The sequence below is a fragment of the Hypanus sabinus genome (assembly GCF_030144855.1).
Source record: "Hypanus sabinus isolate sHypSab1 chromosome X1 unlocalized genomic scaffold, sHypSab1.hap1 SUPER_X1_unloc_6, whole genome shotgun sequence".
Lineage (NCBI taxonomy): Eukaryota > Metazoa > Chordata > Chondrichthyes > Myliobatiformes > Dasyatidae > Hypanus > Hypanus sabinus.
The window spans coordinates 358623-385636 of NW_026778975.1; the positions used below are offsets into that span (position 1 = coordinate 358623).

Consider the following 27014-nt stretch of genomic DNA (forward strand, 5'->3'; position numbering starts at 1 on the left):
CAGGCAGTGTCCTGGTGAATCTCCTCTGCGCTCTCTCTAATCCAGGCAGCATCTTCTTGAATCTCCTCTGCACCCGCTCTAATCCAGGCAGCGTACTGGTGAATCTCCTCTGCACCCTCTCTAATCCCGGCAGCCTCCTGGTGAATCTCCTCTGCACCCTCTCTAATCCAGGCAGCGTCCTGGTGAATCTCCTCTGCACCCTCCCTAATCCAGGCAGCATCCTGGTGAATCTCCTCTGCACCCTCTCTAATCCAGGCAGTATCCTGGCGAATCTCCTCGGCACCCTCTCTAATCCACCCAGCGTCCTGGTGAATCTCCTCTGAACCCTCTCTAATCCAGAAAGCGTCCTGGTGAATCTCCTCTGCACCCTCTCTGTATCCAGGCAGCATCCTGGTAAATCTCCTCTGCACCCACTCTAATCCAGGCAGCATCCTGGTGAATCTTCTCTGCACCCTCTCTAATCCAGGCAGCTTCCTGCTGAATCTCCTCTGCACTCTCTCTGATCCAGGCAGCGTCCTGGTAAATCTCCTCTGCACCCTCCCTGATTCAGGCAGCGTCCTGGTGAATCTCCTCTGCACCCTGGCTAATCCAGGCAGCATCCCTGTGAATTTTCTCTGCACCCTCCCTGATCCAGGCCGCATTCTGCTGAATCTCCTCTGCACCCTCTCTAATCCAGGCAGCATCCTGGTGAATCTCCTATGCACCCTCTCTAACCCAGGCAGCGACCTGGTGAATCTCCTTTGCACCCTCTCTGATCCAGGCAGCGTCCTTTTGAATCTCCTCTGCACAGTCTCTAATCCAGGCAGCATCCTGGTAAATCTCCTCTGAACACTCTCTAATCCAGGCAGCCTCCTGGTGAATCTCCTCTGCACCCTCTCTAATTCAGGCAGCATCCTGGTGAGTCTCCTCTGCACCCTCTCTGATCCAGGCAGAGTCCTGGTGAATCTCCTCTGCACCCTCTCTGATCCAGGCAGCGTCCTTTTGAATCTCCTCTGCACCCTCTCTAATCCTGGCAGCATCCTGGTGAATCTCCTCTGCACCCTCTCTAATCCAGGCAGCATCCTGGTGAATCTCCCCTGCACCCTCTCTAATCCAGGCAGCTTCCTGGTGAATCTCATCTGCACAATCTCTAATCTGGGCAGCGTCCTTGTGAATCTCATCTGCACAATCTCTAATCCAGGCAGCATCCTGGTGAATCTCCTCTGCACCCTCTTTAATCCAGGCAGCATCCTGGTGAATCTCCAATGCACACTCTCTAATCCTGGCCGCATCCTGGTGAATCTCCTCGGCACCCTCTCTAATCCAGGCAGCGTCCTGGTGAATCTCCTCTGCACCCTCTCTAATCCAGGAAGCATACAGCTAAATCTCCTCTGCACCCTCTCTAATCCAGGCAGCCTCCTGGTGGATCTCCTCTGCACCCTCTCTAATCCAGGCAGCGTCCTGGTGAATCTCCTCTGCACCCTCTGTGATCCAGGCAGCGTCATTTTGAATCTCCTCTGCCCACTCTCTAATCCAGACAGCATCTTGGTGAATCTCCCCTGCACCCTCTCTAATCTAGGCAGCGTCCTGGTGAATCTCCTCTGCACCCTCTCTAATCCCGGCAGCATCCTTGTGAATCTCCCCTGCACCGTCTCTAATCCAGGCAGCGTACTGGTGAATCTCATCTGCACACTCTCTAATCTGGGCAGCGTCCTGGTGAATCTCCACTGCACCCTCTCTGATCCAGGAAGCGTCCTGGTGAATCTCCTCTGCACCCTCTCTAATCCAGGCAGTGTCCTGGTGAATCTCCTCTGCGCTCTCTCTAATCCAGGCAGCATCTTCTTGAATCTCCTCTGCACCCGCTCTAATCCAGGCAGCGTACTGGTGAATCTCCTCTGCACCCTCTCTAATCCCGGCAGCCTCCTGGTGAATCTCCTCTGCACCCTCTCTAATCCAGGCAGCGTCCTGGTGAATCTCCTCTGCACCCTCCCTAATCCAGGCAGCATCCTGGTGAATCTCCTCTGCACCCTCTCTAATCCAGGCAGTATCCTGGCGAATCTCCTCGGCACCCTCTCTAATCCACCCAGCGTCCTGGTGAATCTCCTCTGAACCCTCTCTAATCCAGAAAGCGTCCTGGTGAATCTCCTCTGCACCCTCTCTGTATCCAGGCAGCATCCTGGTAAATCTCCTCTGCACCCACTCTAATCCAGGCAGCATCCTGGTGAATCTTCTCTGCACCCTCTCTAATCCAGGCAGCTTCCTGCTGAATCTCCTCTGCACACTCTCTGATCCAGGCAGCGTCCTGGTAAATCTCCTCTGCACCCTCCCTGATTCAGGCAGCGTCCTGGTGAATCTCCTCTGCACCCTGGCTAATCCAGGCAGCATCCCTGTGAATTTTCTCTGCACCCTCCCTGATCCAGGCCGCATTCTGCTGAATCTCCTCTGCACCCTCTCTAATCCAGGCAGCATCCTGGTGAATCTCCTATGCACCCTCTCTAACCCAGGCAGCGACCTGGTGAATCTCCTTTGCACCCTCTCTGATCCAGGCAGCGTCCTTTTGAATCTCCTCTGCACAGTCTCTAATCCAGGCAGCATCCTGGTAAATCTCCTCTGAACACTCTCTAATCCAGGCAGCCTCCTGGTGAATCTCCTCTGCACCCTCTCTAATTCAGGCAGCATCCTGGTGTGTCTCCTCTGCACCCTCTCTGATCCAGGCAGAGTCCTGGTGAATCTCCTCTGCACCCTCTCTAATCCAGGCAGCATCCTGGTAAATCTCCTCTGCACCCACTCTAATCTAGACAGCATCCTGGTGAATCTGCTCTGCACCCTCTCTAATCCAGGCAGCGTCCTTTTGAATCTCCTCTGCACACTCTCTGATCCAGGCAGCGTCCTGGTGAATCTCCTCTGCACCCTCGCTGATCCAGGCAGCATCCTTGTGAATCTCCGCTGCACATTCTCTCTATTCCTGGCAGCATCCTGGTGAATCTCCTCAGCACCCTCTCTAATCCAGGCAGCATTCTGTTGAATCTTCTCTGCACCCTCTGTAATCCAGGCAGCATCCTGGTGAATCTCCTCTGCACCCTCTCTAATCCAGGCAGCATCCTGATGAATCTTCTCTGCACCCTCTCTAATCCAGGCAGCATCCTGGTGAATCTCCTCTGCACCCTCTCTAATCCAGGCAGCATCCTGTTAAATCTCCTCTGCACCCTCTCTAATCCAGGCAGCATCCTGGTGAAACTTCTCTGCACCCTCTCTAATCCAGGCAGCATCCTGGTGAATCTCCTCTGCACCCTCTCTAATCCAGGCAGCATCCTGGTAAATCTCCTCTGAACCCTCTCTAATCCAGGCAGCTTCCTGGTGAATCACCTCTGCACCCTCTCTAATCCAGGCAGCATCCTGGTGAGTCTCCTCTGCACCCTCTCTAATCCAGGCAGCATCCTTGGGAATCTTCTCTGCACCCTCTCTAATCCAGGCAGCATTCTGGTGAATCTCCGCTGCACCCTCTCTAATCCAGGCAGCATCCTGGTAAATCTCCTCTGCACCCACTCTAATCCAGACAGCATCCTGGTGAATCTTCTCTGCACCCTCCCTGATCTAGGCAGCATCCTGCTGAATCTGCTCTGCACCCTCTCTAATCCAGGCAGCGTCCTTTTGAATCTCCTCTGCACACTCTCTAATCCAGACGGCATCCTGGTGCATCTCGACTGCACCCTCAATGATCCAGGCAGCCTCCAGGTGAATCTCCTCTGCTCCCGCTCTAATCCAGGCAGCGTCCTGGTGAATCTGCTCTGCACCCTCTCTAATCCAGGCAGCGTCCTGGTGAATCTCCTCTGCACACTCTCTAATCCAGGCAGCATCCTGGTTAATCTCCTCTGCAAACTCTCTAATCCAGGCAGCATCCTGGTGAATCTCCTCTGCACACTCCCTAATCCAGGCAGCGTCCTGGTGAATCTGCTCTGCGCCCACTAATCTAGCCCGGATGCCGGTGTATCTCCTCTGCACCCACTGTAATCCACGAAGCGTCCTGGTTCATCGCTTCTGCACCCTCCCTAATCCAGGGAGCGGCCTGGTGAATCTCCTCTGCACACTCTCTATTCCAGGCAGCGTCCTGGTGAATCTCCTCTGCACCCTCTCTGATCCAGGCAGCATTCTTGAGAATCTTCTCTGCACCCTCTCTAATCCAGGCAGCATCCTAGTGAAACTATTCTACACCCTGTCTCATCCAGGCAGCATCCTGGTGAATCTTCCCTGCACCCTCTCTAATCCAGGAGGCATGCAGCTGAATCTCCTCTGCAACCCCTCTAATCCAGGCAGCATTCTGGTGAATCTCCTCTGCACCCTCTCTAGTCCAGGCAGCATCCTGGTAAATCTCCTCTGAACCCTCTCTAATCCAGGCAGCCTCCTGGTGAATCTCCTCTGCACCCTCTCTGATCCAGGCAGCGTCCTTTTGAATCTCCTCTGCACCCTCTCTAATCCAGGCAGCATCCTGGTGAATCTCCTCTGCACCCTCTCTAATCCAGGCAGCATCCTGGTGAATCTCCCCTGCACCCTCTCTAATCCTGGCCGCATCCTGGTGAATCTCCTCGGCACCCTCTCTAATCCAGGCAGCGTCCTGGTGAATCTCCTCTGCACCCTCTCTAATCCAGGAAGCATACAGCTAAATCTCCTCTGCACCCTCTCTAATCCAGGCAGCCTCCTGGTGGATCTCCTCTGCACCCTCTCTAATCCAGGCAGCGTCCTGGTGAATCTCCTCTGCACCCTCTGTGATCCAGGCAGCGTCCTTTTGAATCTCCTCTGCCCACTCGCTAATCCAGACAGCATCCTGGTGAATCTCCCCTGCACCCTCTCTAATCTAGGCAGCGTCCTGGTGAATCTCCTCTGCACCCTCTCTAATCCTGGCAGCATCCTGGTGAATCTCACCTGCACCGTCTCTAATCCAGGCAGCGTACTGGTGAATCTCATCTGCACACTCTCTAATCTGGGCAGCATTCTGTTGAATCTTCTCTGCACCCTCTGTAATCCAGGCAGCATCCTGGTGAATCTCCTCTGCACCCTCTCTAATCCAGGCAGCATCCTGATGAATCTTCTCTGCACCCTCTCTAATCCAGGCAGCATCCTGGTGAATCTCCTCTGCACCCTCTCTAATCCAGGCAGCATCCTGTTAAATCTCCTCTGCACCCTCTCTAATCCAGGCAGCATCCTGGTGAAACTTCTCTGCACCCTCTCTAATCCAGGCAGCATCCTGGTGAATCTCCTCTGCACCCTCTCTAATCCAGGCAGCATCCTGGTAAATCTCCTCTGAACCCTCTCTAATCCAGGCAGCTTCCTGGTGAATCACCTCTGCACCCTCTCTAATCCAGGCAGCATCCTGGTGAGTCTCCTCTGCACCCTCTCTAATCCAGGCAGCATCCTTGGGAATCTTCTCTGCACCCTCTCTAATCCAGGCAGCATTCTGGTGAATCTCCGCTGCACCCTCTCTAATCCAGGCAGCATCCTGGTAAATCTCCTCTGCACCCACTCTAATCCAGACAGCATCCTGGTGAATCTTCTCTGCACCCTCCCTGATCTAGGCAGCATCCTGCTGAATCTGCTCTGCACCCTCTCTAATCCAGGCAGCGTCCTTTTGAATCTCCTCTGCACACTCTCTAATCCAGACGGCATCCTGGTGCATCTCGACTGCACCCTCAATGATCCAGGCAGCCTCCAGGTGAATCTCCTCTGCTCCCGCTCTAATCCAGGCAGCGTCCTGGTGAATCTGCTCTGCACCCTCTCTAATCCAGGCAGCGTCCTGGTGAATCTCCTCTGCACACTCTCTAATCCAGGCAGCATCCTGGTTAATCTCCTCTGCAAACTCTCTAATCCAGGCAGCATCCTGGTGAATCTCCTCTGCACACTCCCTAATCCAGGCAGCGTCCTGGTGAATCTGCTCTGCGCCCACTAATCTAGCCCGGATGCCGGTGTATCTCCTCTGCACCCACTGTAATCCACGAAGCGTCCTGGTTCATCGCTTCTGCACCCTCCCTAATCCAGGGAGCGGCCTGGTGAATCTCCTCTGCACACTCTCTATTCCAGGCAGCGTCCTGGTGAATCTCCTCTGCACCCTCTCTGATCCAGGCAGCATTCTTGAGAATCTTCTCTGCACCCTCTCTAATCCAGGCAGCATCCTAGTGAAACTATTCTACACCCTGTCTCATCCAGGCAGCATCCTGGTGAATCTTCCCTGCACCCTCTCTAATCCAGGAGGCATGCAGCTGAATCTCCTCTGCAACCCCTCTAATCCAGGCAGCATTCTGGTGAATCTCCTCTGCACCCTCTCTAGTCCAGGCAGCATCCTGGTAAATCTCCTCTGAACCCTCTCTAATCCAGGCAGCCTCCTGGTGAATCTCCTCTGCACCCTCTCTGATCCAGGCAGCGTCCTTTTGAATCTCCTCTGCACCCTCTCTAATCCAGGCAGCATCCTGGTGAATCTCCTCTGCACCCTCTCTAATCCAGGCAGCATCCTGGTGAATCTCCCCTGCACCCTCTCTAATCCTGGCCGCATCCTGGTGAATCTCCTCGGCACCCTCTCTAATCCAGGCAGCGTCCTGGTGAATCTCCTCTGCACCCTCTCTAATCCAGGAAGCATACAGCTAAATCTCCTCTGCACCCTCTCTAATCCAGGCAGCCTCCTGGTGGATCTCCTCTGCACCCTCTCTAATCCAGGCAGCGTCCTGGTGAATCTCCTCTGCACCCTCTGTGATCCAGGCAGCGTCCTTTTGAATCTCCTCTGCCCACTCGCTAATCCAGACAGCATCCTGGTGAATCTCCCCTGCACCCTCTCTAATCTAGGCAGCGTCCTGGTGAATCTCCTCTGCACCCTCTCTAATCCTGGCAGCATCCTGGTGAATCTCACCTGCACCGTCTCTAATCCAGGCAGCGTACTGGTGAATCTCATCTGCACACTCTCTAATCTGGGCAGCGTCCTGGTGAATCTCCACTGCACCCTCTCTGATCCAGGAAGCGTCCTGGTGAATCTCTTCTGCACCCTCTCTAATCCAGGCAGTGTCCTGGTGAATCTCCTCTGCGCTCTCTCTAATCCAGGCAGCATCCTCTTGAATCTCCTCTGCACCCGCTCTAATCCAGGCAGCGTCCTGGTGAATCGCCTCTGCACCCTCTCTAATCCCGGCAGCCTCCTGGTGAATGTCCTCTGCACCCTCTCTAATCCAGGCAGCGTCCTGGTGAATCTCCTCTGCACCCTCCCTAATCCAGGCAGCATCCTGGTGAATCTCCTCTGCACCCTCTCTAATCCAGGCAGAATCCTGGCGAATCTCCTCGGCACCCTCTCTAATCCACCCAGCGTCCTGGTGAATCTCCTCTGAACCCTCTCTAATCCAGAAAGCGTCCTGGTGAATCTCCTCTGCACCCTCTCTGTATCCAGGCAGCGGCCTGGTGAATCTCCTCTGCACACTCTCTAATCCAGGCAGCGTCCTGGTGAATCTCCTCTGCACCCTCTCTAATCCAGGCAGCATCCTGGTGAAACTTCTCTGCACCCTCTCTAATCCAGGCAGCATCCTGGTGAATCTCCTATGCACCCTCTCTAATCCAGGCAGCATCCTGGTGAATCGCCCCTGCACCGTCTCTAATCTGGGCAGCGTCCTGGTGAATCTCCTCTGCACCCTCTCTAATCCAGGCAGCCTCCTGGTGAATCTCCTCTGAACCCTCTCTAATCCAGGCAGCATCCTGGTGAATCCCCTATGCACCCTCTCTAATCCAGGCAGCATCCTGGTGAATCTCCACTGCACCTTCTCTGATCCAGGCAGCGTCCTGGTGAATCTCCTCGTCACCCTCTCTAATCCAGGCAGCGTCCTGGTGACTCTCCTCTGCACCCTCTCTAATCCAGGCAGCATCCTGGTGAATCTCCTCAGCACACTCTCTAATCCAGGCAGCGTCCTGGTGATTCTCCACTGCACCCTCTCTAATCCAGGCAGCATCCTGGTGAATCTCCTCTGCACCTTCTCTAATCCAGGCAGCATCCTGGTGAGTCTCCTCTGCACCCTCTCTAATCCAGGCAGCATCCTTTGGAATCTTCTCTGCACCCTCTGTAATCCAGGCAGCATCCTGTTGAATCTCCTCTGCACCCTCTCTAATCCAGGCAGCATCCTGGTAAATCTCCTCTGCACCCAGTCTAATCCAGACAGCATCCTGGTGAATCTTCTCTGCACCCTCCCTGATCTAGGCAGCACCCTGCTGAATCTGCTCTGCACCCTCTCTAATCCAGGCAGCGTCCTTTTGAATCTCCTCTGCACACTCACTAATCCAGACAGCATCCTGGTGAATCTCCTCTGCACCCTCTCTAATCCAGGCCGGATCCTGGTGTATCTCCTCTGCACCCACTCTAATCCACGAAGCGTCCTGGTTAATCGCTTCTGCACCCTCTCTAATCCAGGGAGCGGCCTGGTGAATCTCCTCTGCACACTCTCTATTCCAGGCAGCGTCCTGGTGAATCTCCTCTGCACCCTCTCTAATCCAGGCAGCATCCTGGTGAATCTCCTCTGCACCCACTCTAATCCAGGCAGCATCCTGGTGAATCTTCTCTGCACCCTCTCTAATCCGGGCAGCTTCCTGCTGAATCTCCTCTGCACACTCTCTGATCCAGGCAGCGTCCTTGTGAATCACCTCTGCACCCTCTCTAATCCAGGCAGCATCCTGGTGAATCTTCTCTGCACCCTCTCTAATCCAGGCAGCATCCTGGTGAATCTCCTCTGCACCCTCTCTAATCCAGGCAGCATCCTGGTAAATCTCCTCTGCACCCACTCTAATCCAGGCAGCATCCTGGTGAATCTTCTCTGCACCCTCTCTAATCCAGGCAGCTTCCTGCTGAATCTCCTCTGCACACTCTCTGATCCAGGCAGCGTCCTGGTAAATCTCCTCTGCACCCTCCCTGATTCAGGCAGCGTCCTGGTGAATCTCCTCTGCACCCTCGCTAATCCAGGCAGCATCCCTGTGAATTTTCTCTGCACCCTCCCTGATCCAGGCCGCATTCTGCTGAATCTCCTCTGCACCCTCTCTAATCCAGGCAGCATCCTGGTGAATCTCCTATGCACCCTCTCTAACCCAGGCAGCGACCTGGTGAATCTCCTTTGCACCCTCTCTGATCCAGGCAGCGTCCTTTTGAATCTCCTCTGCACAGTCTCTAATCCAGGCAGCATCCTGGTAAATCTCCTCTGAACACTCTCTAATCCAGGCAGCCTCCTGGTGAATCTCCTCTGCACCCTCTCTAATTCAGGCAGCATCCTGGTGAGTCTCCTCTGCACCCTCTCTGATCCAGGCAGCGTCCTGGTGAATCTCCTCTGCACCCTCTCTAATCCAGGCAGCATCCTGGTAAATCTCCTCTGCACCCACTCTAATCTAGACAGCATCCTGGTGAATCTGCTCTGCACCCTCTCTAATCCAGGCAGCGTCCTTTTGAATCTCCTCTGCACACTCTCTGATCCAGGCAGCGTCCTGGTGAATCTCCTCTGCACCCTCGCTGATCCAGGCAGCATCCTTGTGAATCTCCGCTGCACATTCTCTCTATTCCAGGCAGCATCCTGGTGAATCTCCTCAGCACCCTCTCTAATCCAGGCAGCATTCTGTTGAATCTTCTCTGCACCCTCTGTAATCCAGGCAGCATCCTGGTGAATCTCCTCTGCACCCTCTCTAATCCAGGCAGCATCCTGATGAATCTTCTCTGCACCCTCTCTAATCCAGGCAGCATCCTGGTGAATCTCCTCTGCACCCTCTCTAATCCAGGCAGCATCCTGTTAAATCTCCTCTGCACCCTCTCTAATCCAGGCAGCATCCTGGTGAAACTTCTCTGCACCCTCTCTAATCCAGGCAGCATCCTGGTGAATCTCCTCTGCACCCTCTCTAATCCAGGCAGCATCCTGGTAAATCTCCTCTGAACCCTCTCTAATCCAGGCAGCTTCCTGGTGAATCACCTCTGCACCCTCTCTAATCCAGGCAGCATCCTGGTGAGTCTCCTCTGCACCCTCTCTAATCCAGGCAGCATCCTTGGGAATCTTCTCTGCACCCTCTCTAATCCAGGCAGCATTCTGGTGAATCTCCGCTGCACCCTCTCTAATCCAGGCAGCATCCTGGTAAATCTCCTCTGCACCCACTCTAATCCAGACAGCATCCTGGTGAATCTTCTCTGCACCCTCCCTGATCTAGGCAGCATCCTGCTGAATCTGCTCTGCACCCTCTCTAATCCAGGCAGCGTCCTTTTGAATCTCCTCTGCACACTCTCTAATCCAGACAGCATCCTGGTGCATCTCGACTGCACCCTCAATGATCCAGGCAGCCTCCAGGTGAATCTCCTCTGCTCCCGCTCTAATCCAGGCAGCGTCCTGGTGAATCTGCTCTGCACCCTCTCTAATCCAGGCAGCGTCCTGGTGAATCTCCTCTGCACACTCTCTAATCCAGGCAGCATCCTGGTTAATCTCCTCTGCAACCTCTCTAATCCAGGGAGCGGCCTGGTGAATCTCCTCTGCACACTCTCTATTCCAGGCAGCGTCCTGGTGAATCTCCTCTGCACCCTCTCTGATCCAGGCAGCATTCTTGTGAATCTTCTCTGCACCCTCTCTAATCCAGGCAGCATCCTAGTGAAACTATTCTACACCCTGTCTCATCCAGGCAGCATCCTGGTGAATCTTCTCTGCACCCTCTCTAATCCAGGAGGCATGCAGCTGAATCTCCTCTGCAACCCCTCTAATACAGGCAGCATTCTGGTGAATCTCCTCTGCACCCTCTCTAGTCCAGGCAGCATCCTGGTAAATCTCCTCTGAACCCTCTCTAATCCAGGCAGCCTCCTGGTGAATCTCCTCTGCACCCTCTCTGATCCAGGCAGCGTCCTTTTGAATCTCCTCTGCACCCTCTCTAATCCAGGCAGCATCCTGGTGAATCTCCTCGGCACCCTCTCTAATCCAGGCAGCATCCTGGTGAATCTCCCCTGCACCCTCTCTAATCCAGGCAGCTTCCTGGTGAATCTCATCTGCACAATCTCTAATCTGGGCAGCGTCCTTGTGAATCTCATCTGCACAATCTCTAATCCAGGCAGCATCCTGGTGAATCTCCTCTGCACCCTCTTTAATCCAGGCAGCATCCTGGTGAATCTCCAATGCACCCTCTCTAATCCTGGCCGCATCCTGGTGAATCTCCTCGGCACCCTCTCTAATCCAGGCAGCGTCCTGGTGAATCTCCTCTGCACCCTCTCTAATCCAGGAAGCATACATCTAAATCTCCTCTGCACCCTCTCTAATCCAGGCAGCCTCCTGGTGGATCTCCTCTGCACCCTCTCTAATCCAGGCAGCGTCCTGGTGAATCTCCTCTGCACCCTCTGTGATCCAGGCAGCGTCCTTTTGAATCTCCTCTGCCCACTCTCTAATCCAGACAGCATCCTGGTGAATCTCCCCTGCACCCTCTCTAATCTAGGCAGCGTCCTGGTGAATCTCCTCTGCACCCTCTCTAATCCCGGCAGCATCCTGGTGAATCTCCCCTGCACCGTCTCTAATCCAGGCAGCGTACTGGTGAATCTCATCTGCACACTCTCTAATCTGGGCAGCGTCCTGGTGAATCTCCACTGCACTTTCTCTGATCCAGGAAGCGTCCTGGTGAATCTCCTCTGCACCCTCTCTAATCCAGGCAGTGTCCTGGTGAATCTCCTCTGCGCTCTCTCTAATCCAGGCAGCATCCTCTTGAATCTCCTCTGCACCCGCTCTAATCCAGGCAGCGTCCTGGTGAATCTCCTCTGCACCCTCTCTAATCCCGGCAGCCTCCTGGTGAATCTCCTCTGCACCCTCTCTAATCCAGGCAGCGTCCTGGTGAATCTCCTCTGCACCCTCCCTAATCCAGGCAGCATCCTGGTGAATCTTCTCTGTACCCTCGCTAATCCAGGCAGCATCCTGGTGAATCTCCTCTGCACCCACTCTAATCCAGGCAGCATCCTGGTGAATCTTCTCTGCACCCTCTCTAATCCAGGCAGCGTCCTGGTGAATCTCCTCTGCACCATCTCTAATCCAGGCAGCATACTGGTGAATCTCCTCTGCACCCTCTCTAATACAGGCAGCATCCTGGTGAATCTTCTCTGCACGCTGTCTGATTCAGGCAGCATCCTGATGAATCTTCTCGGCACCCTCTCTAATCCAGGCAGCATCCTGCTGAATCTCCTCTGCACCCTCTCTGATCCAGGCAGCGTCCTGGTAAATCTCCTCTGCACCCTCTCCAATCCAGGCAGCATCCTGGTGAATCTCCAATGCGCCCTCTCTAATCCAGCCAGCGAACTGCTGAATCTCCTCTGCACCCTCTCTAATCAAGGCAGCGTCCGGGTGAATCTCCTCTGCACCCTCTCTGATCCAGGCAGCGTCCTTTCGAATCTCCTCTGCACACTCTCTAATCCAGACAGCATCCTGGTGAATCTCCTCTGCACCCTCTCTAATCCAGGCAGCATCCTGGTGAATCTCCTCTGCACCCTCTCTAATCCAGGCAGCGTCCTGGTGAATCTCATCTGCACAATCTCTAATCTGGGCAGTGTCCTGGTGAATCTCCTCTGCACCCTCTCTAATCCAGGCTGCATACTGGTGAATCTCCACTGCACCCTCTCTGATCCAGGCAGCGTCCTGGTGAATCTGCTTTGCACCCTCTCTAATCCAGGCAGCATCCTGGTGAATCCCCTCTGCACCCTCTCTAATCCAGGCAGCATCCTGGTGAATCTCCTCTGCACCCTCTCTAATCCAGGAGGCATGCAGCTGAATCTCCTCTGCACCCCCTCTAATCCAGGCAGCATTCTGGTGAATCTCCTCTGCACCCTCTCTAGTCCAGGCAGCATCCTGGTAAATCTCCTCTGAACCCTCTCTAATCCAGGCAGCCTCCTGGTGAATCTCCTCTGCACCCTCTCTGATCCAGGCAGCGTCCTTTTGAATCTCCTCTGCACCCTCTCTAATCCAGGCAGCATCCTGGTGAATCTCCTCTGCACCCTCTCTAATCCAGGCAGCATCCTGGTGAATCTCCCCTGCACCCTCTCTAATCCAGGCAGCTTCCTGGTGAATCTCATCTGCACAATCTCTAATCTGGGCAGCGTCCTTGTGAATCTCATCTGCACAATCTCTAATCCAGGCAGCATCCAGGTGAATCTCCTCTGCACCCTCTTTAATCCAGGCAGCATCCTGGTGAATCTCCAATGCACCCTCTCTAATCCTGGCCGCATCCTGGTGAATCTCCTCGGCACCCTCTCTAATCCAGGCAGCGTCCTGGTGAATCTCCTCTGCACCCTCTCTAATCCAGGAAGCATACAGCTAAATCTCCTCTGCACCCTCTCTAATCCAGGCAGCCTCCTGGTGGATCTCCTCTGCACCCTCTCTAATCCAGGCAGCGTCCTGGTGAATCTCCTCTGCACCCTCTGTGATCCAGGCAGCGTCCTTTTGAATCTCCTCTGCCGACTCTCTAATCCAGACAGCATCCTGGTGAATCTCCCCTGCACCCTCTCTAATCTAGGCAGCGTCCTGGTGAATCTCCTCTGCACCCTCTCTAATCCCGGCAGCATCCTGGTGAATCTCCCCTGCACCGTCTCTAATCCAGGCAGCGTACTGGTGAATCTCATCTGCACACTCTCTAATCTGGGCAGCGTCCTGGTGAATCTCCACTGCACCCTCTCTGATCCAGGAAGCGTCCTGGTGAATCTCCTCTGCACCCTCTCTAATCCAGGCAGTGTCCTGGTGAATCTCCTCTGCGCTCTCTCTAATCCAGGCAGCATCCTCTTGAATCTCCTCTGCAACCGCTCTAATCCAGGCAGCGTCCTGGTGAATCTACTCTGCACCCTCTCTAATCCCGGCAGCCTCCTGGTGAATCTCCTCTGCACCCTCTCTAATCCAGGCAGCGTCCTGGTGAATCTCCTCTGCACCCTCCCTAATCCAGGCAGCATCCTGGTGAATCTTCTCTGTACCCTCGCTAATCCAGGCAGCATCCTGGTGAATCTCCTCTGCACCCACTCTAATCCAGGCAGCATCCTGGTGAATCTTCTCTGCACCCTCTCTAATCCAGGCAGCGTCCTGGTGAATCTCCTCTGCACCATCTCTAATCCAGGCAGCATACTGGTGAATCTCCTCTGCACCCTCTCTAATACAGGCAGCATGCTGGTGAATCTTCTCTGCACGCTGTCTGATTCAGGCAGCATCCTGATGAATCTTCTCGGCACCCTCTCTAATCCAGGCAGCATCCTGCTGAATCTCCTCTGCACCCTCTCTGATCCAGGCAGCGTCCTGGTAAATCTCCTCTGCACCCTCTCCAATCCAGGCAGCATCCTGGTGAATCTCCTATGCGCCCTCTCTAATCCAGCCAGCGAACTGCTGAATCTCCTCTGCACACTCTCTAATCAAGGCAGCGTCCGGGTGAATCTCCTCTGCACCCTCTCTGATCCAGGCAGCGTCCTTTCGAATCTCCTCTGCACACTCTCTAATCCAGACAGCATCCTGGTGAATCTCCTCTGCACCCTCTCTAATCCAGGCAGCATCCTGGTGAATCTCCTCTGCACCCTCTCTAATCCAGGCAGCGTCCTGGTGAATCTCATCTGCACAATCTCTAATCTGGGCAGCGTCCTGGTGAATCTCCTCTGCACCCTCTCTAATCCAGGCTGCATACTGGTGAATCTCCACTGCACCCTCTCTGATCCAGGCAGCGTCCTGGTGAATCTGCTTTGCACCCTCTCTAATCCAGGCAGCATCCTGGTGAATCCCCTCTGCAGTCACTCTGATCCAGGCAGCGTCCTTTCGAATCTCCTCTGCACACTCTCTAATTCAGACAGCATCCTGGTGAATCTCCACTGCACCCTCTCTAATCCAGGCAGCATCCTGGTGAATCTCCTCTGCACCCACTCTAATCCAGGCAGCATCCCGGTGAATTTTCTCTGCACCCTCCGTGATCCAGGCAGCATCCTGCTGAATCTCCTCTGCACCCTCTCTAATCCAGGCAGCATCCTGGTAAATCTCCTCTGCACCCACTCTAATCCAGGCAGCATCCCGGTGAATTTTCTCTGCACCCTCCGTGATCCAGGCAGCATCCTGCTGAATCTCCTCTGCACCCTCTCTAATCCAGGCAGCATCCGGGTGAATCTCCTCTGCGCCCTCTCTAATCCAGCCAGCCTCCTGGTGAATCTTCTCGGCACCCTCTCTGATCCAGGCAGCATCCTGGTGAATCTCCTCTGCACCCTCTCTAATCCAGGCAGCCTCCTGGTGAATCTCCTCTGCACCCTCTCTAATCCAGGCAGCATCCTGGTGAATCTCCTATGCACCCTCTCTAATCCAAGCAGCATCCTGGTGAATCTCCACTGAACCCTCTCTGATCCTGGCAGCGTCATGGTGAATCTGCTCTGCACCCTCTCTAATCCAGGCAGCATCCTGGTGAATCTCCCCTGCAGCCTCTCTAATCCAGTCAGCATCCTGCTGAATCTCCTCTGCACCCTCCCTAATCCAGGCAGGGTCCTGATGAATCTCCTCTGCACACTCTAATCCAGGCCGCATCCTTGTGAATCTCCTCGGCACCCTCTCTAATCCAGGCAGCGTCCTGGTGAATCTCCTCTGCACCTTCTCTAATCCAGAAAGCGTCCGGGTGAATCTGCTCTGCACCCTCTCTCTATCCAGGCAGCGGCCTGGTGAATCTCCTCTGCACACTCTCTAATCCAGGCAGCGTCCTGGTGAATCTCCACTACACCCTCTCTAATCCAGGCAGCATCCTGGTGAATCTCCTCTGAACCCTGTCTCATCCAGGCAGCATCCTGGTGAATCTTCTCTGCACCCTCTCTAATACAGGCAGCGTCCTGGTGAATCTCCTCTGCGCCATCTAATCTAGGCCGCATCCTGGTGTTTCTCCTCTGCACCCTCTCTAATCCACGAAGCGTCCTGGTTAATCGCCTCTGCACCCTCTCTAATCCAGGGAGCGGCCTGGTGAATCTCCTCTGCACCCTCTCTAATCCAGGCAGCATTCCGGTGAATCTTCTCTGCACCCTCTCTAATCCAGGCAGCATCCTGGTGAATCTCTTCTACACCCTGTCTCTTCCAGGTAGCGTCCTGGTGTATCTCCACTGGACACTCTCTAATCCAGGCAGCATCCTGGTGAATCTCCTCTGCACCCTCTCTAATCCAGGCAGCATCCTGGTGAATCTCCTCTGCACCCCCTCTAATCCAGGCAGCATCCTGGTGAATCTCCTCGGCACCCACTCTAATCCAGCCAGCGTCCTGGTGAATCTCCTCTGCACCCTCTCTAATCCAGAAAGCGTCCTGGTGAATTTCCTCTGCACCCTCTCTGTATCCAGGCAGCGGCCTGGTGAATCTCCTCTGCACCCTGTCTCATCCGGGCAGCATCCTGGTGCATCTTCTCTGCACCCTCTCTAATACAGGCAGCGTCCTGGTGAACCTGCTCTGCGCCCTCTAATCCAGGCCGGATCCTTGTGTATCTCCTCTGCACCCACTCTAATCCAATCGAAGCGTCCTGGTTAATCGTTTCTGCACCCTCTCTAATCCAGGGAGCGGCCTGATGAATCTCCTCTGCACACTCTCTATTCCAGGCAGCGTCCTGGTGAATCTCCTCTGCACCCTCTCTAATCCAGGCAGCATCCTGCTGAATCTTCTCTGCACCCTCTCTAATCCAGGCAGCATCCTGGTGAAACTCTTCTACACCCTGTCTCATCCAGGCAGCGTCCTGGTGAATCTTCTGTGTACCCTCTCTAATCCAGGCAGCATCCTGGTAAATCTCCTCTGCACCCACTCTAATCCAGGCAGCATCCTGGTGAATCTTCTGTGCACCCTCTCTAATCCAGGCAGCTTCCTGCTGAATCTCCTCTGCACACTCTCTGTTCCAGGTAGCGTCCTGGTGAATCACCTCTGCACCCTCTCTAATCCAGGCAGCATCCTGGTGAATCTCCTCTGCACCCTCTCTAATCCAGGCAGCATCCTGGTAAATCTCCTCTGCACCCACTCTAATCCAGGCAGCATCCTGGTGAATCTTCTCTGCACCCTCTCTAATCCAGGCCGCTTCCTGCTGAATCTCCTCTGCACACTCTCTGATCCAGGCAGCGTCCTGGTAAATCTCCTCTGCACCCTCCCTGATTCAGGCAGCGTCCTGGTGAATCTCCTCTGCACCCTCGCTAATCCAGTCAGCATCCCTGTGAATTTTCTCTGCACCCTCCCTGATCCAGGCAGCATTCTGCTGAATCTCCTCTGCACCCTCTCTAATCCAGGCAGCATCCTGGTGAATCTCCTATGCACCCTCTCTAATCCAGGCAGCGACCTGGTGAATCTCCTCTGCACCCTCTGTGATCCAGGCAGCGTCCTTTTGAATCTCCTCTGCCCACTCTCTAATCCAGACAGCATCCTGGTGAATCTCCCCTGCACCCTCTCTAATCTAGGCAGCGTCCTGGTGAATCTCCTCTGCACCCTCTCTAAACCCGGCAGCATCCTGGTGAATCTCCCCTGCACCGTCTCTAATCCAGGCAGCGTACTGGTGAATCTCATCTGCACACTCTCTAATCTGGGCAGCGTCCTGGTGAATCTCCACTGCACCCTCTCTGATCCAGGAAGCATCCTGGTGAATCTCCCCTGCACCGTCTCTAATCCAGGCAGCGTACTGGTGAATCTCATCTGCACACTCTCTAATCTGGGCAGCGTCCTGGTGAATCTCCTCTGCACCCTCTCTAATCCAGGCAGTGTCCTGGTGAATCTCCTCTGCGCTCTCTCTAATCCAGGCAGCATCCTCTTGAATCTCCTCTGCACCCGCTCTAATCCAGGCAGCGTCCTGGTGAATCTCCTCTGCACCCTCTCTAATCCCGGCAGCCTCCTGGTGAATCTCCTCTGCACCCTCTCTAATCCAGGCAGCATCCTGGTGAATCTCCTATGCACCCTCTCTAATCCAAGCAGCATCCTGGTGAATCTCCACTGAACCCTCTCTAATCCAGGCAGCATCCTGGTGAATCTCCTCTGCACCCTCTCTAATCCAGGCAGCATCCTGGTGAATCTCCTCTGCACCCTCTCTAATCCAGGCAGCGTCCTGGTGAATCTCATCTGCACAATCTCTAATCTGGGCAGCGTCCTGGTGAATCTCCTCTGCACCCTCTCTAATCCAGGCTGCATACTGGTGAATCTCCACTGCACCCTCTCTGATCCAGGCAGCGTCCTGGTGAATCTGCTTTGCACCCTCTCTAATCCAGGCAGCATCCTGGTGAATCCCCTCTGCAGTCACTCTGATCCAGGCAGCGTCCTTTCGAATCTCCTCTGCACACTCTCTAATTCAGACAGCATCCTGGTGAATCTCCACTGCACCCTCTCTAATCCAGGCAGCATCCTGGTGAATCTCCTCTGCACCCACTCTAATCCAGGCAGCATCCCGGTGAATTTTCTCTGCACCCTCCGTGATCCAGGCAGCATCCTGCTGAATCTCCTCTGCACCCTCTCTAATCCAGGCAGCATCCTGGTAAATCTCCTCTGCACCCACTCTAATCCAGGCAGCATCCCGGTGAATTTTCTCTGCACCCTCCGTGATCCAGGCAGCATCCTGCTGAATCTCCTCTGCACCCTCTCTAATCCAGGCAGCATCCGGGTGAATCTCCTCTGCGCCCTCTCTAATCCAGCCAGCCTCCTGGTGAATCTTCTCGGCACCCTCTCTGATCCAGGCAGCATCCTGGTGAATCTCCTCTGCACCCTCTCTAATCCAGGCAGCCTCCTGGTGAATCTCCTCTGCACCCTCTCTAATCCAGGCAGCATCCTGGTGAATCTCCTATGCACCCTCTCTAATCCAAGCAGCATCCTGGTGAATCTCCACTGAACCCTCTCTGATCCTGGCAGCGTCATGGTGAATCTGCTCTGCACCCTCTCTAATCCAGGCAGCATCCTGGTGAATCTCCCCTGCAGCCTCTCTAATCCAGTCAGCATCCTGCTGAATCTCCTCTGCACCCTCCCTAATCCAGGCAGGGTCCTGATGAATCTCCTCTGCACACTCTAATCCAGGCCGCATCCTTGTGAATCTCCTCGGCACCCTCTCTAATCCAGGCAGCGTCCTGGTGAATCTCCTCTGCACCTTCTCTAATCCAGAAAGCGTCCGGGTGAATCTGCTCTGCACCCTCTCTCTATCCAGGCAGCGGCCTGGTGAATCTCCTCTGCACACTCTCTAATCCAGGCAGCGTCCTGGTGAATCTCCACTACACCCTCTCTAATCCAGGCAGCATCCTGGTGAATCTCCTCTGAACCCTGTCTCATCCAGGCAGCATCCTGGTGAATCTTCTCTGCACCCTCTCTAATACAGGCAGCGTCCTGGTGAATCTCCTCTGCGCCATCTAATCTAGGCCGCATCCTGGTGTTTCTCCTCTGCACCCTCTCTAATCCACGAAGCGTCCTGGTTAATCGCCTCTGCACCCTCTCTAATCCAGGGAGCGGCCTGGTGAATCTCCTCTGCACCCTCTCTAATCCAGGCAGCATTCCGGTGAATCTTCTCTGCACCCTCTCTAATCCAGGCAGCATCCTGGTGAATCTCTTCTACACCCTGTCTCTTCCAGGTAGCGTCCTGGTGTATCTCCACTGGACACTCTCTAATCCAGGCAGCATCCTGGTGAATCTCCTCTGCACCCTCTCTAATCCAGGCAGCATCCTGGTGAATCTCCTCTGCACCCCCTCTAATCCAGGCAGCATCCTGGTGAATCTCCTCGGCACCCTCTCTAATCCAGAAAGCGTCCTGGTGAATTTCCTCTGCACCCTGTCTCATCCGGGCAGCATCCTGGTGCATCTTCTCTGCACCCTCTCTAATACAGGCAGCGTCCTGGTGAACCTGCTCTGCGCCCTCTAATCCAGGCCGGATCCTTGTGTATCTCCTCTGCACCCACTCTAATCCAATCGAAGCGTCCTGGTTAATCGTTTCTGCACCCTCTCTAATCCAGGGAGCGGCCTGATGAATCTCCTCTGCACACTCTCTATTCCAGGCAGCGTCCTGGTGAATCTCCTCTGCACCCTCTCTAATCCAGGCAGCATCCTGCTGAATCTTCTCTGCACCCTCTCTAATCCAGGCAGCATCCTGGTGAAACTCTTCTACACCCTGTCTCATCCAGGCAGCGTCCTGGTGAATCTTCTGTGTACCCTCTCTAATCCAGGCAGCATCCTGGTAAATCTCCTCTGCACCCACTCTAATCCAGGCAGCATCCTGGTGAATCTTCTGTGCACCCTCTCTAATCCAGGCAGCTTCCTGCTGAATCTCCTCTGCACACTCTCTGTTCCAGGTAGCGTCCTGGTGAATCACCTCTGCACCCTCTCTAATCCAGGCAGCATCCTGGTGAATCTCCTCTGCACCCTCTCTAATCCAGGCAGCATCCTGGTAAATCTCCTCTGCACCCACTCTAATCCAGGCAGCATCCTGGTGAATCTTCTCTGCACCCTCTCTAATCCAGGCCGCTTCCTGCTGAATCTCCTCTGCACACTCTCTGATCCAGGCAGCGTCCTGGTAAATCTCCTCTGCACCCTCCCTGATTCAGGCAGCGTCCTGGTGAATCTCCTCTGCACCCTCGCTAATCCAGTCAGCATCCCTGTGAATTTTCTCTGCACCCTCCCTGATCCAGGCAGCATTCTGCTGAATCTCCTCTGCACCCTCTCTAATCCAGGCAGCATCCTGGTGAATCTCCTATGCACCCTCTCTAATCCAGGCAGCGACCTGGTGAATCTCCTCTGCACCCTCTGTGATCCAGGCAGCGTCCTTTTGAATCTCCTCTGCCCACTCTCTAATCCAGACAGCATCCTGGTGAATCTCCCCTGCACCCTCTCTAATCTAGGCAGCGTCCTGGTGAATCTCCTCTGCACCCTCTCTAAACCCGGCAGCATCCTGGTGAATCTCCCCTGCACCGTCTCTAATCCAGGCAGCGTACTGGTGAATCTCATCTGCACACTCTCTAATCTGGGCAGCGTCCTGGTGAATCTCCACTGCACCCTCTCTGATCCAGGAAGCATCCTGGTGAATCTCCCCTGCACCGTCTCTAATCCAGGCAGCGTACTGGTGAATCTCATCTGCACACTCTCTAATCTGGGCAGCGTCCTGGTGAATCTCCTCTGCACCCTCTCTAATCCAGGCAGTGTCCTGGTGAATCTCCTCTGCGCTCTCTCTAATCCAGGCAGCATCCTCTTGAATCTCCTCTGCACCCGCTCTAATCCAGGCAGCGTCCTGGTGAATCTCCTCTGCACCCTCTCTAATCCCGGCAGCCTCCTGGTGAATCTCCTCTGCACCCTCTCTAATCCAGGCAGCGTCCTGGTGAATCTCCTCTGCACCCTCCCTAATCCAGGCAGCATCCTGGTGAATCTTCTCTGTACCCTCGCTAATCCAGGCAGCATCCTGGTGAATCTCCTCTGCACCCACTCTAATCCAGGCAGCATCCTGGTGAATCTTCTCTGCACCCTCTCTAATCCAGGCAGCGTCCTGGTGAATCTCCTCTGCACCATCTCTAATCCAGGCAGCATACTGGTGAATCTCCTCTGCACCCTCTCTAATACAGGCAGCATCCTGGTGAATCTTCTCTGCACGCTGTCTGATTCAGGCAGCATCCTGATGAATCTTCTCGGCACCCTCTCTAATCCAGGCAGCATCCTGCTGAATCTCCTCTGCACCCTCTCTGATCCAGGCAGCGTCCTGGTAAATCTCCTCTGCACCCTCTCCAATCCAGGCAGCATCCTGGTGAATCTCCTATGCGCCCTCTCTAATCCAGCCAGCGAACTGCTGAATCTCCTCTGCACCCTCTCTAATCAAGGCAGCGTCCGGGTGAATCTCCTCTGCACCCTCTCTGATCCAGGCAGCATCCTTTCGAATCTCCTCTGCACTCTCTCTAATCCAGACAGCATCCTGGTGAATCTCCTCTGCACCCTCTCTAATCCAGGCAGCATCCTGGTGAATCTCATCTGCACCCTCTCTAATCCAGGCAGCGTCCTGGTGAATCTCATCTGCACAATCTCTAATCTGGGCAGCGTCCTGGTGAATCTCCTCTGCACCCTCTCTAATCCAGGCTGCATACTGGTGAATCTCCACTGCACCCTCTCTGATCCAGGCAGCGTCCTGGTGAATCTGCTTTGCACCCTCTCTAATCCAGGCAGCATCCTGGTGAATCCCCTCTGCACCCTCTCTAATCCAGGCAGCATCCTGGTGAATCTCCTCTGCACCCTCCCTAATCCAGGCAGCGTCCTGGTGAATCTCCTCTGCACCCTCTCTAATCCAGAAAGCGTCCTGGTGAATCTCCTCTGCACCCTCTCTCTATCCAGGCAGCGGCCTGGTGATTCTCCTCTGCACCCTCTCTAATCCAGGCAGCATCCTGGTGAATCTCCTATGCGCCCTCTCTAATCCAGGCAGCGACCTGCTGAATCTCCTCTGCACACTCTCTAATCCAGCCAGCGTCCTGGTGAATCTCCTCTGCACTCACTCTGATCCAGGCAGCGTCCTTTCGAATCTCCTCTGCACACTCTCTAATTCAGACAGCATCCTGGTGAATCTCCACTGCACCCTCTCTAATCCAGGCAGCATCCTGGTGAATCTCCTCTGCACCCACTCTAATCCAGGCAGCATCCCGGTGAATTTTCTATGCACCCTCCGTGATCCAGGCAGCATCCTGCTGAATCTCCTCTGCACCCTCTCTAATCCAGGCAGCATCCTGGTAAATCTCCTCTGCACCCACTCTAATCCAGGCAGCATCCCGGTGAATTTTCTCTGCACCCTCCGTGATCCAGGCAGCATCCTGCTGAATCTCCTCTGCACCCTCTCTAATCCAGGCAGCATCCTGGTGAATCTCCTCTGCGCCCTCTCTAATCCAGCCAGCCTCCTGGTGAATCTTCTCGGCACCCTTTCTGATCCAGGCAGCATCCTGGTGAATCTCCTCTGCACCCTCTCTAATCCAGGCAGCCTCCTGGTGAATCTCCTCTGCACCCTCTCTAATCCAGGCAGCATCCTGGTGAATCTCCTATGCACCCTCTCTAATCCAAGCAGCATCCTGGTGAATCTCCACTGAACCCTCTCTGATCCTGGCAGCGTCATGGTGAATCTGCTCTGCACCCTCTCTAATCCAGGCAGCATCCTGGTGAATCTCCCCTGCAGCCTCTCTAATCCAGTCAGCATCCTGCTGAATCTCCTCTGCACCCTCCCTAATCCAGGCAGGGTCCTGATGAATCTCCTCTGCACACTCTAATCCAGGCCGCATCCCTGTGAATCTCCTCGGCACCCTCTCTAATCCAGGCAGCGTCCTGGTGAATCTCCTCTGCACCTTCTCTAATCCAGAAAGCGTCCGGGTGAATCTGCTCTGCACCCTCTCTCTATCCAGGCAGCGGCCTGGTGAATCTCCTCTGCACACTCTCTAATCCAGGCAGCGTCCTGGTGAATCTCCACTACACCCTCTCTAATCCAGGCAGCATCCTGGTGAATCTCCTCTGTACCCTGTCTCATCCAGGCAGCATCCTGGTGAATCCTCTCTGCACCCTCTCTAATACAGGCAGCGTCCTGGTGAATCTCCTCTGCGCCATCTAATCTAGGCCGCATCCTGGTGTTTCTCCTCTGCACCCTCTCTAATCCACGAAGCGTCCTGGTTAATCGCCTCTGCACCCTCTCTAATCCAGGGAGCCGCCTGGTGAATCTCCTCTGCACCCTCTCTAATCCAGGCAGCATTCCGGTGAATCTTCTCTGCACCCTCTCTAATCCAGGCAGCATCCTGGTGAATCTCCTATGCACCCTCTCTAATCCAAGCAGCATCCTGGTGAATCTCCACTGAACCCTCTCTGATCCTGGCAGCGTCATGGTGAATCTGCTCTGCACCCTCTCTAATCCAGGCAGCATCCTGGTGAATCTCCCCTGCAGCCTCTCTAATCCAGTCAGCATCCTGCTGAATCTCCTCTGCACCCTCCCTAATCCAGGCAGGGTCCTGATGAATCTCCTCTGCACCCTCTCTAATCCCGGCAGCATCCTGGTGAATCTCCCCTGCACCGTCTCTAATCCAGGCAGCGTACTGGTGAATCTCATCTGCACACTCTCTAATCTGGGCAGCGTCCTGGTGAATCTCCACTGCACCCTCTCTGATCCAGGAAGCGTCCTGGTGAATCTCCTCTGCACCCTCTCTAATCCAGGCAGTGTCCTGGTGAATCTCCTCTGCGCTCTCTCTAATCCAGGCAGCATCCTCTTGAATCTCCTCTGCACCCGCTCTAATCCAGGCAGCGTCCTGGTGAATCTCCTCTGCACCCTCTCTAATCCCGGCAGCCTCCTGGTGAATCTCCTCTGCACCCTCTCTAATCCAGGCAGCGTCCTGGTGAATCTCCTCTGCACCCTCCCTAATCCAGGCAGCATCCTGGTGAATCTTCTCTGTACCCTCGCTAATCCAGGCAGCATCCTGGTGAATCTCCTCTGCACCCACTCTAATCCAGGCAGCATCCTGGTGAATCTTCTCTGCACCCTCTCTAATCCAGGCAGCGTCCTGGTGAATCTCCTCTGCACCATCTCTAATCCAGGCAGCATACTGGTGAATCTCCTCTGCACCCTCTCTAATACAGGCAGCATCCTGGTGAATCTTCTCTGCACGCTGTCTGATTCAGGCAGCATCCTGATGAATCTTCTCGGCACCCTCTCTAATCCAGGCAGCATCCTGCTGAATCTCCTCTGCACCCTCTCTGATCCAGGCAGCGTCCTGGTAAATCTCCTCTGCACCCTCTCCAATCCAGGCAGCATCCTGGTGAATCTCCTATGCGCCCTCTCTAATCCAGCCAGCGAACTGCTGAATCTCCTCTGCACCCTCTCTAATCAAGGCAGCGTCCGGGTGAATCTCCTCTGCACCCTCTCTGATCCAGGCAGCGTCCTTTCGAATCTCCTCTGCACACTCTCTAATCCAGACAGCATCCTGGTGAATCTCCTCTGCACCCTCTCTAATCCAGGCAGCATCCTGGTGAATCTCCTCTGCACCCTCTCTAATCCAGGCAGCGTCCTGGTGAATCTCATCTGCACAATCTCTAATCTGGGCAGCGTCCTGGTGAATCTCCTCTGCACCCTCTCTAATCCAGAAAGCGTCCTGGTGAATCTCCTCTGCACCCTCTCTCTATCCAGGCAGCGGCCTGGTGATTCTCCTCTGCACCCTCTCTAATCCAGGCAGCATCCTGGTGAATCTCCTATGCGCCCTCTCTAATCCAGGCAGCGACCTGCTGAATCTCCTCTGCACACTCTCTAATCCAGCCAGCGTCCTGGTGAATCTCCTCTGCACTCACTCTGATCCAGGCAGCGTCCTTTCGAATCTCCTCTGCACACTCTCTAATTCAGACAGCATCCTGGTGAATCTCCACTGCACCCTCTCTAATCCAGGCAGCATCCTGGTGAATCTCCTCTGCACCCACTCTAATCCAGGCAGCATCCCGGTGAATTTTCTATGCACCCTCCGTGATCCAGGCAGCATCCTGCTGAATCTCCTCTGCACCCTCTCTAATCCAGGCAGCATCCTGGTAAATCTCCTCTGCACCCACTCTAATCCTGGCAGCATCCCGGTGAATTTTCTCTGCACCCCCCGTGATCCAGGCAGCATCCTGCTGAATCTCCTCTGCACCCTCTCTAATCCAGGCAGCATCCTGGTGAATCTCCTCTGCGCCCTCTCTAATCCAGCCAGCCTCCTGGTGAATCTTCTCGGCACCCTCTCTGATCCAGGCAGCATCCTGGTGAATCTCCTCTGCACCCTCTCTAATCCAGGCAGCCTCCTGGTGAATCTCCTCTGCACCCTTCTCTAATCCAGGCAGCATCCTGGTGAATCTCCTATGCACCCTCTCTAATCCAAGCAGCATCCTGGTGAATCTCCACTGAACCCTCTCTGATCCTGGCAGCGTCATGGTGAATCTGCTCTGCACCCTCTCTAATCCAGGCAGCATCCTGGTGAATCTCCCCTGCAGCCTCTCTAATCCAGTCAGCATCCTGCTGAATCTCCTCTGCACCCTCCCTAATCCAGGCAGGGTCCTGATGAATCTCCTCTGCACACTCTAATCCAGGCCGCATCCTTGTGAATCTCCTCGGCACCCTCTCTAATCCAGGCAGCGTCCTGGTGAATCTCCTCTGCACCTTCTCTAATCCAGAAAGCGTCCGGGTGAATCTGCTCTGCACCCTCTCTCTATCCAGGCAGCGGCCTGGTGAATCTCCTCTGCACACTCACTAATCCAGGCAGCGTCCTGGTGAATCTCCACTACACCCTCTCTAATCCAGGCAGCATCCTGGTGAATCTCCTCTGTACCCTGTCTCATCCAGGCAGCATCCTGGTGAATCTTCTCTGCACCCTCTCTAATACAGGCAGCGTCCTGGTGAATCTCCTCTGCGCCATCTAATCTAGGCCGCATCCTGGTGTTTCTCCTCTGCACCCTCTCTAATCCACGAAGCGTCCTGGTTAATCGCCTCTGCACCCTCTCTAATCCAGGGAGCCGCCTGGTGAATCTCCTCTGCACCCTCTCTAATCCAGGCAGCATTCCGGTGAATCTTCTCTGCACCCTCTCTAATCCAGGCAGCATCCTGGTGAATCTCCTATGCACCCTCTCTAATCCAAGCAGCATCCTGGTGAATCTCCACTGAACCCTCTCTGATCCTGGCAGCGTCATGGTGAATCTGCTCTGCACCCTCTCTAATCCAGGCAGCATCCTGGTGAATCTCCCCTGCAGCCTCTCTAATCCAGTCAGCATCCTGCTGAATCTCCTCTGCACCCTCCCTAATCCAGGCAGGTTCCTGATGAATCTCCTCTGCACCCTCTCTAATCCCGGCAGCATCCTGGTGAATCTCCCCTGCACCGTCTCTAATCCAGGCAGCGTACTGGTGAATCTCCTCTGCACCCTCTCTAATCCAGGCAGCGTCCTGGTGAATCTCATCTGCACAATCTCTAATCTGGGCAGCGTCCTGGTGAATCTCCTCTGCACCCTCTCTAATCCAGAAAGCGTCCTGGTGAATCTCCTCTGCACCCTCTCTCTATCCAGGCAGCGGCCTGGTGATTCTCCTCTGCACCCTCTCTAATCCAGGCAGCATCC

General features: G+C 54.6%; 1 protein-coding gene across 1 annotated transcript in view; it reads right to left on the reverse strand.

Annotated features, from left to right (window-relative positions):
* The window catches only part of LOC132385649 (kelch-like protein 10), a 576518-nt gene that overhangs the window by 194372 nt on the left and 355132 nt on the right, over positions 1-27014 (reverse strand). The gene's annotated exons all lie outside the window — the stretch shown is intronic.